Raw genomic sequence first — 13,176 nt, forward strand, 5'->3', positions numbered from 1 at the left:
TGGACTTCTTCCAAAACCGGGTACTCTTTGTGACTCACACATATACTTCTCAGTTCTCATCCCTTCTCTCTCGCCCTGCCTTTTCAAAAATTTGGATAGAAAATTCATTCTTTTGAGAAGAACTCTAAAGAGATACACTAATAAATATACAATTATAAATACATTTTACTTCTGAAAAAAAAAGTGAAAAAAGAAAAAAGAGCTCCGATTATCCAGAAATGATGAATCATTTCAACCAGCAATTCTCTGATGGCGTTACCACATATCCCCATGTGTTTCCTATGCTTACTTAATGAAAGTCTCATCTCTGAAGTTTGTTTATTCAAGATTGACACAGATAACAGAAAATCAACTCTAACACAAAAAGCTTCTAATGTGGCTCGTGCTGAGCTCTCTGCCAGCACACCTGCAGATATACTGAAGGTGTTATTCAAAAGACTACATTATCACAAAGTTACATACACTGTGCAGGATACTACACAACTGTTGTGCTATAAATTATCTGTTCATCTGTTTTCCATATACTACAGTATTTGATTTCACAGAAAGCTAATTTTAACTCTTGACTGAGAACAGAAATACCTATTATATACCATGCTCTTCTACCAAATGAAAAGGTTGAAAGGTGGGTAAAACTTTGTTGAAAGGTTAGTTTATGCTTTTAAATCATGCATCTCAAGAACTTAAAATGCAAGCAAGCTTAAGATATATTCTATCTAGCTATATATCATCTTGAAGTCTTTTGCCAGAAACATTTGTAGATAACAAATTCTCCTATATCTCTCTCCAATGCCTTACACGCAAGAGGCTTTTTTTCTTACTCTGCAGCCCACCTTCTATATAACCAACCACATAAATATGTAAGGCTAAGGACCAAGGTCGTGCTTTTAATAGTTCTTCCTCCCACCTTTTTTCCTGTGATCTATTCGTGAGAACAACGTCTTCTCCCTGTCATTCTTCTGCAAGGCTAATAAACTAGATTCTTCTAGTTTCTTCTTGTGACAGTTTTCCTGACCATCCAAGTAGACCTCTTCTGCACCTGTTCCAGTCTCAAGTCATCTTCCTTGAACACAAATGGGACATAATCCTCCATAGGAGGATCACATTACACCACTGCCATGTGTAACGTTATTAAGAATTCCTAATCCCTATTGAAATACATCTTCTAATACAGCCTCAGGACAAAATCAGGTGTTTAAGATTTGTCATACTGGCAGCTTGTGACCACCTTTACAAGTGTCATATCCAGGTCTTCTTCCTTCACTAATTACAAGTGCTGAACTCATGACTTACATCAGACACTTCACTTATTCACACTTTAAATTTTCAGCTTCCTGTCTTCTGGACCATTCTTCACAGAGGAATGAATATTTCCAACGCTAAAAATACCCTGACTGTTATCATAACCCTGTGTTCTCACCATAAAGAAATAAGAGTGCTTAAGAAACAACATTGAGTGAAAAAAACCTGACACTAGAAAATACTTTGTTTCTAAAACTGTTTCCTGTCTCAGAAATTAATTTCAACTGAAGTAGATAACTTAAGAAGAAATTAGAAAAACAATACTAACCACCAAAAAAAATTTCAAGTTTTTGCTCACAAACAAAACTGTAAGCCACAGCAATTTCTATTATAGGTTCGTAACACTAAAATGTCACACAAGCTTAAGCGTATCTGGCATTACAACTCTCAATTGTAATTCCAAAGATAAAAGCGATGATGCATTAGTAAATTAAGCCAATAGCCAGACCACCTTTACCAATGGATTATTTGGAAACCTATGCTTATGGCCATTTACCAAGTTTTCCAAGGTCTGCTTTTGCCAAGTATCTAAAGAGAATCTTGCCCACACCCTTCCTTCCCACTAACGCACCAGTTGTATCTTAAGCACAAACATAAAAAGCAGTTCTGCACATTTTCCACTAGCAAAGCTCTTCTTAGAGGTTAAATAAACCTCTAAAAAAAGAGGTCATTTAGGCTTATTTTAACGTTTATTTTAGAGGTTAAAAAACCTGTAAAAGAACAGTTTAATTTAAATAAATCGCTTTTACACCATAGAAACTCTTGAACCAAGTATGGACACGTTAAACTCGCTTTAATAAAATATGTGGGCGCTACACTTTTGGGACAATCTTCTGATGTGAAGTGACATCAGTCATTTGTCAACATATCCCAGTCAATGTCAACAACTCAGGGGTACACGCTAACATTTCTATCTCGTGTTGTGTCTTTCACAATGCAACAGAAGCCATGCATACAACTTCAGCAACTTCCATCAGAGAAGACTCATTTGCTATCCCACTATTTGTTTTTCACTAAGGGACAAAAAAAAAAAACAAAACCAAACCACTGCAAGGAGGCAAGGGAAGTTACAAGTCTGAACATTGTAGCCAAGCTCCAAGAACATTATTTCTTAACAATATATAGAGACTGGATTTATATGCAAATATTTTTCAAAGAGGGGAACAAATACAAGCATGCACAGAGGAAGAAGAGAACTTTGTATTTCCTTAAGACATGATGAGTGGAGCCACTTTAGAGACTGTGGCATAGAAACTAGGCAATGTGGGCAAGCTAGAGATTCACTGAACATACTGACTGTCAAAGAGGACATCGGTAGGAGCAGAAAAAGGTTGACACAGACCTGACCAGCATCCCCTTCATCATGCAGCTCCAGGACTTGTGGGGTTTCTTCTAACCATTTTAATTATTATACTTCTTCTAAACATTACCGTAGTCTAAATGCACCCAAACTGCTTTAGTTTTCTTTAAAAGAAAGTAAATTTCAATTCAGATATTACATGACTGTTACAAAAACAGTTCTTCACTAACCAGAAGAAGAAAACAGAGGGGAGGAAATCTCAATCCTTGCATATGCTATGCTTATAAACAAACATGGGTAAAAAATTCTTCTCAAAAGCACCAGTGTCACTAACATACTGATTCTTTAGACTATAATATTCTAAATATTATTATTACACATGTAATATTATATCTAAGTGATCATATAAAAAAAATCTCCTTAAACACAGAAATAATTACTTGAAGTCTCTGGTTATAGATTTAATTTCTTTTGGCGTATGAACACAAAGCAACTGATAAAAAGCATATCACGGAGTTGCCTCAAGCTGCTTCTAGTTGTAGACAAGGGAATTTATTGCCAGCAGGAGCAGTCTACATTTTTTAAATTGTTTCTGCATTCTTTGTATACAGATTGTGGAATTATTTGCATGTGGTAGACTCATGTCATTTCCACCTGCTCTTTGGTCCTTACTGTTTTGCACCAACATATAACAACTTTCAGTATAGCTTACTGAAACTTGGCCATTGAGCAACAGTATCTTACAAAACCACAACTAAATAAGCAAAACCACTCTCCTGGTCATTAGAAGGTATAACAAATATAGCTTTTCTTTGACAGCCAATGAAGCAAACTGCTCAGTAGCTTTCATTGACTGTTCTTCAGCAGCTGTCACAGCCCAATTCTGACAGGCTAAAAGTCTCTTGTAAGCCTTTAAGTTCACTTAAAACAAATTAAGCAGTACTGCAAACTGTCCTTTGTATATTTTAAGCAAGTCATATACTGATTTTAAAAACTTGTAACTGATAAACGAACTCCAATGCCTAAAATTTCTATGCATAAGACTGCATTACAAAGGCAGCTGGTGAAAAGTCTGAGAGATCCCTTCAAAATTTATTTCCAGATGTTAATATAAATTTTTTAGGTGTTTCTATACACTTTCTGGTCTTTAGTACTTCCAAGAAAATCCACCTGAACAAGGAACTACATCCTTTGCTTTCACATGGGTTTCCAACATTGATTTTGCACCGTGACTAATCTTGCACTGAATTGTGAAAATGGTGTTCAAGTAACTTAAATATTGATTACAAATCATAAACATAACTTTCAGTGTCCAAATTTTAGTGAACTATAAAGTTCCCTGACTTCACTGTAATGCTCAGCGAACTGGAAAGTTCACTAAAAAATTAACCAAATCACTATCTGGGTAACATGAACGTGAAAAGGATCACACAGATTGACAGGTAACCTACACAGTACTCAAATCAAGAGTTCAATCAAAAACTTGTGAAATAAGGGGAAAAATACTCCTGATTTTTGACTGGGCTCTAAATTATTACTCTTTTTGCACGATATGGATAAGGTGGTGGTTATCCTCTTTGCAGGATATGGATGAGGTAGAAAACATTTTTATTAGCAATCTAGAACACTTTTCATAAGTCAGAAGAAGTGCTGTGACTTCACATTGCATTTCAGAATTAAAAAAGGTTTCTTCTCCAATTCAGTCCACAGCATCTGCTCATCCAAATTTCTATACAAATCCTCTTCAGTTTGCTTTGGCTGGATTCCTTGGCTGCACCCTCTTGACCGAGGTTATGTGATCCCTAGTACTATCCCCGCCATAGCAACTTCCCAAATATGCCAAACCAGAAACTTTTGTTCCCTAGGTTCTCCTACCAGCCACCTGAACTGTTATTAATACAGTGAATTAATTCTATTTTAAATTTTTCACAATGAGAACAATCAGCCATTGGAATAATCTCCCCAGGGAAGTGATGGATTCCCCAATATTGGGCACTTTTAAGATTCAGCTGCCAGGGTGCTGGGCCATCCTGACTGTGCTTTTGCCAAGAAAGGCTGAACCAGGTGAGGTCCTTTCCAACCTGGTATTCTGTGTTTCTATGAATTCCCATACAACTTTTGGCCTATTTTCTACTGAGAGAGAATTAGCCCTCTTACCAGTAATGAAAGTAGTATTTTAAAATTTTGCTTTATTGAATTTAAGATTTAGAAGAATTATTTATTTTTTAATTTCTTAACAGGAGTTTTAGACATGTGCATTAGCTAAAAGAAACGCAAATGACTAAAGCAGTTTGGAAAGGCCAGGGAATTGTCGATTAATGTATCTTCTCCAAGCCCAATGTGTAGGGCTCACAGGATTTACTTTTCATACTTACTTTGTAATTTGTCCTGGAACTCTGATATCCCCCTGTCATGCAGGGACACACATGCCAGGGCAAGAGGTCAAAGAATTTTCATTCCGCTCTTGGTCTAAGCCAAGTCTGCATTTTGATATATACGTGACTACAGATTACATCGCTCTGTTTTCTGTTTCATACCAGCGCTGTACTGACCGATTCTTCTCCAAGACAATATTCTAACTCACCAGTGAATATGCAAACATTTTCAAAAGAGCAACATGGTCCATTAATATTTTCCTAGAACATCACAATAATCTAAGTCTGAAGACCAGAGAAGTTGCCTAAAATTTAAAAAAAAAAAAGTTAATTCAGACTCTTTTCTTCTACCTTTTATCAGTAAAAATAAAATTTCAAAAACATGCTATTTTATGGCTATGAGAACACTAAATCGTATGCAGATGAAAGTGACTGCCTATACGAACACAATGTACAAAGTTTGGAAGGAGTTTAAATGCCTTCACTTTAGCTCACAATCAGTAGGTGATCTGCAAGATTAAAAACAAGACTGTTGTGATACAAGAGTTTTCAACTATAGAACTTCTGAACTTCAAAGTGGTGAGTTTATGAGGGAAAAATGTTAACTGTGCTATTATTAGTAATATTGTAAATACATTTGTTCACAGACCATTGCTTTTGCCAAGAAAGGTTGGACCAGATGATCCTTGAAGTCTCTTCCAACCCGGTATTCTATGATTCTATGAATTGAACTGTCTCAGCTGTTGCTTTGAATGCTTAAGCACATAATCTATGCCAAACACCTACGGCAAATCAACAACTCAAGAGAAGCAAAGAAGATAGAAGTTCTTGATACTGCTTAAATTCAGTACAGGCAAAGTAATAACAAAACAAGACATCTGGAACTTAATAATATGCAACAGAAGTTTAGCTTTACTTTTATACCAGTTTCCACAGTACTGCAATATCATTTAGTAAAGTTTACTGTGTATATCCAAAATATACTGCTTTTTATTTTACACTGAATGAGTAACTTCATAACTAAAAACTGTAATGTACTACTTATTGCCTATAGAAAACAAACTTTAGTGTCCCTATCCTTGCTGGCAGAAGGTGTGAAGCTGTTTAGACATAGTCCCTATTACAGCTGAACCCAGCAGAATGAATTCAAACTATATTGGCATCAAATGTGCCCAACCATCTAAACTACTTCAACTGGGCATCCCAAAAAGAATGTTTGGGTTACTGTATTGCCTATGTAAAACTGAAATTTTACTTACACAGTACCAAAATTAAAAATAATATCACAGAAATCTGATCAAATTGTTCTGCAGAGGTTTAAGAATCTAAATTAAGGAATAAAACAAACTTTAAAAAGTTATGAGAAGAAACTCCACAATATATTGCCTCTTCGTATCATTCCAGCTCAGTCTAATCTTACATTTGCACCTACATTGTTTCCAGCAATGTTTTTACCAACTATATTAAAAAGAGTTTTGATTTATCCACCATGAATATAGTTCCAAAACAGTGAAAGTTAAGACTGCCTCAACATTCCCCTTATCCGAAATCGTTCAAATTGGTAAGAGGATTTTGTGTGTGCATGCATGAAAGTCAATAAAAGAGCAGATCACTAGGCCTTCGGCTTTATTCATCTGGAACTACAAGATGGAAAAAAAGACGTTAGTTTAATGAGAAGAAGGTATCAAAGTTATCAGGGTCAGATTAGAAAGCTTTTAGAAGCTTTTATCTTTCTAAATGAGCTCAGCTTTTAATGTTTATTTTGCAAGCTGTAAAGTAATTCTACCCCAATCAAAGGGAGAACTTAAGAACAGCTGTTCAACCATACATACATACACATATATATACACACACACACATATATATATATATATTTTCTTGGTAAGTCAATACTGCTGTTTGCATTCTTTAAGTCAAATAGAGGCCTGATAGATCGTGACCTAGTTAAGCATTACAACTCCACAGTTGTAAATACTACACTTCTCGCGGCTGTAAAGACAAAGGCCATTTAAAGTGTTGTCAAACAACTTTGTGACACTGAGCAACCAGTGCTACACAGGAAAATAAATTAAGCATAAAAATTGATGCATATAGTGGGTGAGAATCTAATTTAACATATCAAATAATGGGTTTTAAGGCATGGGAATATAAAACCCTCACCCAACAACGCAGGATATAATAGTGGAATATAAAGTTCCCAGAAGAATGGAAAGTATTATTAGAATGTTTGCACTGTTTGCAGTATGCTTAATGCTTTTATGCACTGTAAAAAGAGGCATTCAGTAAGCAAAGTTAGATTACATTTTTTCCTCCCTTTTTCTGAACTGTATGTCACTTCAGAGGATAGAGATTTTGAGTTATAATTGGTTTATGAAAGAGCAGCACACTGCTCAGTATCGATTGTAAAAGTAACTGAAAAATACTCAGAAGAGCAAGCAAGGAAGGAAGCATAAACAAACTAAATAGCAAACAGCAATTCCACCACGTTTATCCATGAAACGTTCTATTTTGAAGAGTGCATGTGGTTCTAGTGGCTCCTTTATCAAAAGAATATGGCCAGAACTAAAAATGCTAAAGAAGAGTGAAAAATAATAATAAACGCTTTGGAACAATTTCCATAAAAAGCAAGACTGAGTTGTTAAGGATTATTCAGGTTGAAGATAAGCTGCTGGAAGAGATATGAGAGTCAAAGTCTGGACTGGAACCGATATAGTAAGGAGCAAATGATAATTCAACTGTCCCCATAATACATGGAAAACAAACAAACAAAAAAAATGACCATGGAACTCCTTACAAGAGTATTTTTGCCATTTCACTGTGCCATCTGCACAGCAATCATGGTACACAGCACTTTTTAATTCAACATCAAAATTACTTTAAGGTTAAAGTAGACATTTAATATGCCTCGATATACTTCATGACTTTTAACACAGTAAGTTTTGTATGAATGACAGCTTGATATTTTAAGATGACAGATAAATGAAAAGAAATAGAACTTCTAATGGAAAATGGTGGCAGCCACTCTATCAACATAATGATAGCTTTTAGCTTGAATGGAATATATATGCAGTCCCCTAAAAATAGGCTGGAAAAAGAGCTTCTTCATATTCCAGCAATATGCTCATTTAATAAGATAATAAACAGTATTGCTTTAGGGCTACATCAGTATAAAAAAACTACATCTACTTATAGAAGAATTGTTAACTTTATATGAGTAACTAACGTGTTACACAAAGAAAAAAATAATCTCTTCTCTGAAAAGTTCTTAAATCTAGAGGCAGACAACTACACATAGCAGATGTGTAACATGCAGAAGTTCAGGGGCTCAGTTCTCTAGCAGACCTTTCTAAATTCTACATGATCAATGGTTTTCAATAATAAGTCATCATCATCATCTACTGATCCATTCAGAGTCTCATTAAGTTACAAAATATTGGATTTACAAGCAGACAACTAGAAACACACCAGAAGGAGAAAATGCAACCCACCTGCCTTTCCTTACAAAGCTGGCAGATCCCAGTTAGAAATATTTTTTTCGCCAGATAACGAAGGGCAGGCAACAAAAAGTGCTAAATAAGACACCTTTCTGACAGGACTTCTGTTCAAAACATCTGACAATATATGAAGTCATATGCTAAAACTCCCAGCTTTGTGGGATTTCAGCATAGGACTGCAGTTCAGACATCGCTTGAACCTCTGGCTGAGCAGCTGAGGTGCTTTCTTCAAAATTCTCCTTAAATTATATATGCTAAATAAAAACCACTTTTAATTCAATTAATCCAGAAATTGCACCTATGAAGAGGATGAATCTGCATATAACACCTTGGGGGGGCACTGTTTTTCAAGCACAAACGCTGACAGTGAATTTAACAGACGAAATCTGAGCTCCTATGAAGGAAAGGTGCATTGATTTCATTATGTCTGAGATTTGACTCTTGATGACTATATTTCACTGCAACCACTTTAGTAGATATATTCACCATTCTGCAAACATGAGAGCTCTCAAGTGTAACTACTGCCTTTTGCTTCCTCCTTTGGCTTGAACTTTATGATAATTTAGTCACACGATGCTCTTCTGTCTGAGGGAATCATGACCTAGATAGAAGAAATTGCTTTGACAGAAGACTACTTGCTTGGTAATTTTGGGCATAGTCAATCAATCCCCTGCAGTAATTTTTTCAGCAACAAGTGACAAAAACATAAACTTCACAATAGCCCTACGAAGGTTGATGATTTTTTTTTTTAAAGCTTTTCAAGAGAAAGGCGTTGGTAAAAATTTAAAGCATTAAAGTCAGGAACTGTTTTCAGCAAGGTCACCTACTGACAAGCTCTGAAATCATTTAAATGCAATTGTTGCCAAATCTATTTTTAGGTAAAATGTTACTGTGTATCTATATTTATTTTTATATATAATGACTTCATTGCAGATTGACAGAAGAAAACGCTTTAACAGAGTAAAACTAAGTCTACCTGGCATGCAACTTGAACAATCTGGAAAAAATAATTCCAAACCAGATGTCAATTGTCTTTTTATTCACAAAACACATGGTGTTGCCTAAGAGATGTAAAAAGAAAGTATATCACATATAAAGACCACATGAATAAAGTGTTTTATAGAAGTAAGTAAACCATGAGTTTAGGTGAAATACAGCATTTTCAAACCCACTTACAAATGTGGCATGATATTAAACAAAGACAGGATTTCGTATCTATTACACCCATGTGTTGCACAAAATCAGTAATTAATTTAGATTGGAAAGGACCTCTGGAGTCACCTGGTCCAACCTCCAACTTAAAGCAAGACCAACTGTATCATATTGTACAGGGGAATTACAAAGGGGCTTTTCAAACAAAGGAAGAGTCAGCCTGAAAGGAAGGACAAACATCACGCTTCATTTATAATGGAGGAGAGGAACCTCATAACAGCAACAGAGCAATCACCAAAGCCTGACCACAGACAACTGAGAAACCACCCCACCGGCACCACAGCCTCCTCCATGCCTTGAGGAACAGCCTCCCCACTGGGTGACAGGGGCAGCCACGCTCCCACCAGCCCAGCGCCAGTTCGGGGTGCAGCAGGTGCAGAGGCAGGGGGATAGTCCACAGCTCAGGTGGGCTATATGACTCAGTGGGGGGGACTCTGCCTCTGGCGTGCAGGTTGGAAGATTGTAGGGAGTGGCCCTGGTATAAAGGTGGAACACCCACATCTCCAGGAAGAGGTGTGTGCGATTAGGTGAACTCACAGCCCTGAAAGAGCAAGCGCTGCTTGGAGCACACACTGCCCACGGAGCTTGTGTGTCAGTGACTGTGTGTGGGGGAAGAAGGGAATTAGAACTTTTCATGACTAGTTATGAAAAGTCTTTAGATATTTGTAGGCTTTTACTAACGCTTTTAATTCTCTGACTCTGTTTTTTCTGCTGTATTGCTGGTATTGATCCTAAGTATACGGTTCCCCAATTGCTGCTTAATTACATCACGTTAATAAATGGATTTCTTTTTGTGGTATAAAACTACATGATCTGAGCAGTTTTTCCCTGCAACAGTCAAAAATATATCAATCTTTACATTAATTTCTAATGTTCCTTAGCAGTTGTGCATACATAATAAAGAACAAACATGATTTGCAGGGGGGGATAAAAAGCATTTTCTTGGAGAAGATTCAGTATTCAGCTGCATCCAGTTAACTCAAAACATACACCTTTTAGATAAGTAGAACCCTAAAGAGGCTCCAGTACCTGTATGAACTTTCTAAATTCCTTCACCTCTGATCAAAGTGGGACCCTCCATCATTTAAGTCGTTTAAAATTTATGCTAGCCTGCTTCCAGCGTTCTGACATTATATCCAGCATAATTAGAAATCCCACACATACGCATGTTAATTAAAAACAGATCTAAGAGAAAGGAAAAAAATACATTGAAAATTACTAGACAACAGCCATGTATTTTTTGCTTCACACTGCAGAATAGCAGCTCATAGATACAAATGAAGAAACAGGCAAGGTTAAAAACAGTTGCATTTTAACAAGTTAGTTCCAAGCTAGATTTACAATTGCAAGTTTTCAGGTTTGCTTGGCACTGCCGAGTAAGATAAAAAAATTTTTACCTCTAGGGAAACTAAACATAAGGTCAGTCTCAGAGATACAGGTCTTGCCTCAGCAAGCCTACCTCAGCAAAACAGAAATACCTTGCCCTCACTATTTTGCCAGCGCTGCCCACGCACAGTTACCATGGTTTAAAAAAATGCAAACCCATGCCACTCCCGCTACTATTTTTCTCTTTAATTGTGAAAACAAAGCCTCAGTCTGGCCAGATGGCTTCAGGTCTCCTGACTCAAAACGTCTCTCCCCTGAAGAACTACTTCATTATACACATAATATCAGATGAGAATTAAGCATGACAAAATTTCAATTATGTAGAAGAATGATATATGATCCCTAACATCACCTTTACCCATTTAGCACCTTCATAAATGGAAAGTTGGCAATGCGAGCAAGGCAGACTGTTGCACAATCCACACCTCCCAGATCACACAAGGCTTTGTTTCTCACAGTCACCTACCTCAGAAGTGTCTGGCAGGAACAGAGACAGTTCAGAATTATACCAAAGTTATATGCAAAAAAAAAAAATCATGGCTCACACACAGGAAGTAAAAGTCATCTGAAGAAAGAGATAGCAGGTGACCACGTTATTACAGAAGTTGTCAATATTCTCTGCACTTCATACTACGTGATCCATCTTAAAAACAAAACTAAAGCAGCAGAAGAATAAATAAGCCCAGGTTTACTCTTGGCTTTGTATCTTCTGGTTCCAGTACAGTGCTCAACCCCGCCTCATATTCCTATCATGGCAGCGTCTTTAATACAGAAAATTTTTTCTAAACTCAGAGTCAAAAGCCATACTCCCATTAACAAGAAGCTCTCTAAGCATTTCCCCCGTGCCAAAATTTTAAATGCATGAGACTTGAATAACAGCCCAGCTCCCTTCTGAAATCCTTCTTAGTGCTTCTAATGTTACAATCCTACAAGCTCAGCTGTTTCAAAATCCTTTCAGAAAAGGCTATACCTGAATGTCTAACATGAAGACTGAAGGGCAGGGGAATGAAATCATTCAAGGCAGAAGTTTAACATTAGATTGGTTAAACTACAGAAACAAAAGAAAGTGAGCAGACACTGTAAACTATTAAGAGTTTACAAATTTGCATTTTGAAGTAATTACTGGAGTAAGTTGAGAGAAAACACAGACAGTAGTTTACATTGCACAAAAAGTGTAGCATTTAATTTGACAACATATAGCCACTTTGCAAATCTGCAAGCACATAAAATCTAGGTGTATAATCCATTAAAATATATATGCAGTATTATATGTTTTACAGTTGGGGTATGACTTGCACACCTAAAAATCTTCAACTCTTCCCAACTAGTGCAAGTGGCTCCCTGCAAACTTTGTCTGAACTTAAACCAAACCGCCCCAGTGACAGCGCTAGTTAAAAAATCCCAAACAAACCCCATTTCTTCATGCTCAAATATAGCTAGCTGTACAACAAACATAATTAAGGCTTTGGAATTCTAGGATTTGTGCGAGGTAAAAGAAGTAGTTGATGAAAGTCATAATTTAGTTCTTTTGTATTTTGACCTCACTGCAAGTATAAGATTCTCATTTCCTGAGGAGAAATGTAATTAAGTCATGGAATTCTTGTACCACAGCAGAATGACTTGAGTTAACAGGACCATAAACAAAACTGAATAAATGATTTAAAAAAAAAAGTTATAGTACTGCAAAGATTCACAAGCATTTTTGAAACTATGTTAAAAATAGCCGCATGCCAAATATTAAAGAGGAATCTAATTCAGTAGTGATTTCCATTTTCAGCCCTGGATGTTAGAGACAAATTGCTCTTGCCAGTTGCAGAAGATACAGTATCCTGGAGTTTCCATAGGGAAAAAATAAACAGTGAAAAGCAGAAACAAACCCCCTAAGATTTACTGTACAAGGAGCTCTTCACAATCATTACGCATTGCAAAACAGTCCTACAGACTGAGACATCTATTACTGTCATCAAACTTCTTTGAAATTAATTCGTTAAAAATCTGAGATGATCTGTAGCTATTCTGAAGACTATTTTTTGCAATTCCTTAGAAATTCGCTGTTTAATCTCCCCATTAGAGAGAAAGGTCACAGAGAACCTGTGGTATGCCATAG

General features: G+C 36.4%; 1 protein-coding gene across 8 annotated transcripts in view; it reads right to left on the minus strand.

Annotated features, from left to right (window-relative positions):
* Window positions 1-13,176, minus strand: part of LRCH1 (leucine rich repeats and calponin homology domain containing 1) — a 139,326-nt gene that overhangs the window by 87,011 nt on the left and 39,139 nt on the right. The window contains exon 1 of one of the 8 annotated variants that reach the window (XR_008468211.1): window positions 11,536-13,041. The exons of the other annotated variants lie outside the window; for them this stretch is intronic. The gene's annotated coding sequence lies outside the window, so the exon portion shown is untranslated. Of the gene's footprint in view, window positions 1-11,535; window positions 13,042-13,176 lie in introns of those variants that run through there. 8 annotated transcript variants of the gene reach the window in all.

This window comes from Rissa tridactyla, chromosome 1, assembly GCF_028500815.1.
Source record: "Rissa tridactyla isolate bRisTri1 chromosome 1, bRisTri1.patW.cur.20221130, whole genome shotgun sequence".
In the NCBI taxonomy this organism is placed as follows: Eukaryota; Metazoa; Chordata; class Aves; order Charadriiformes; family Laridae; genus Rissa; species Rissa tridactyla.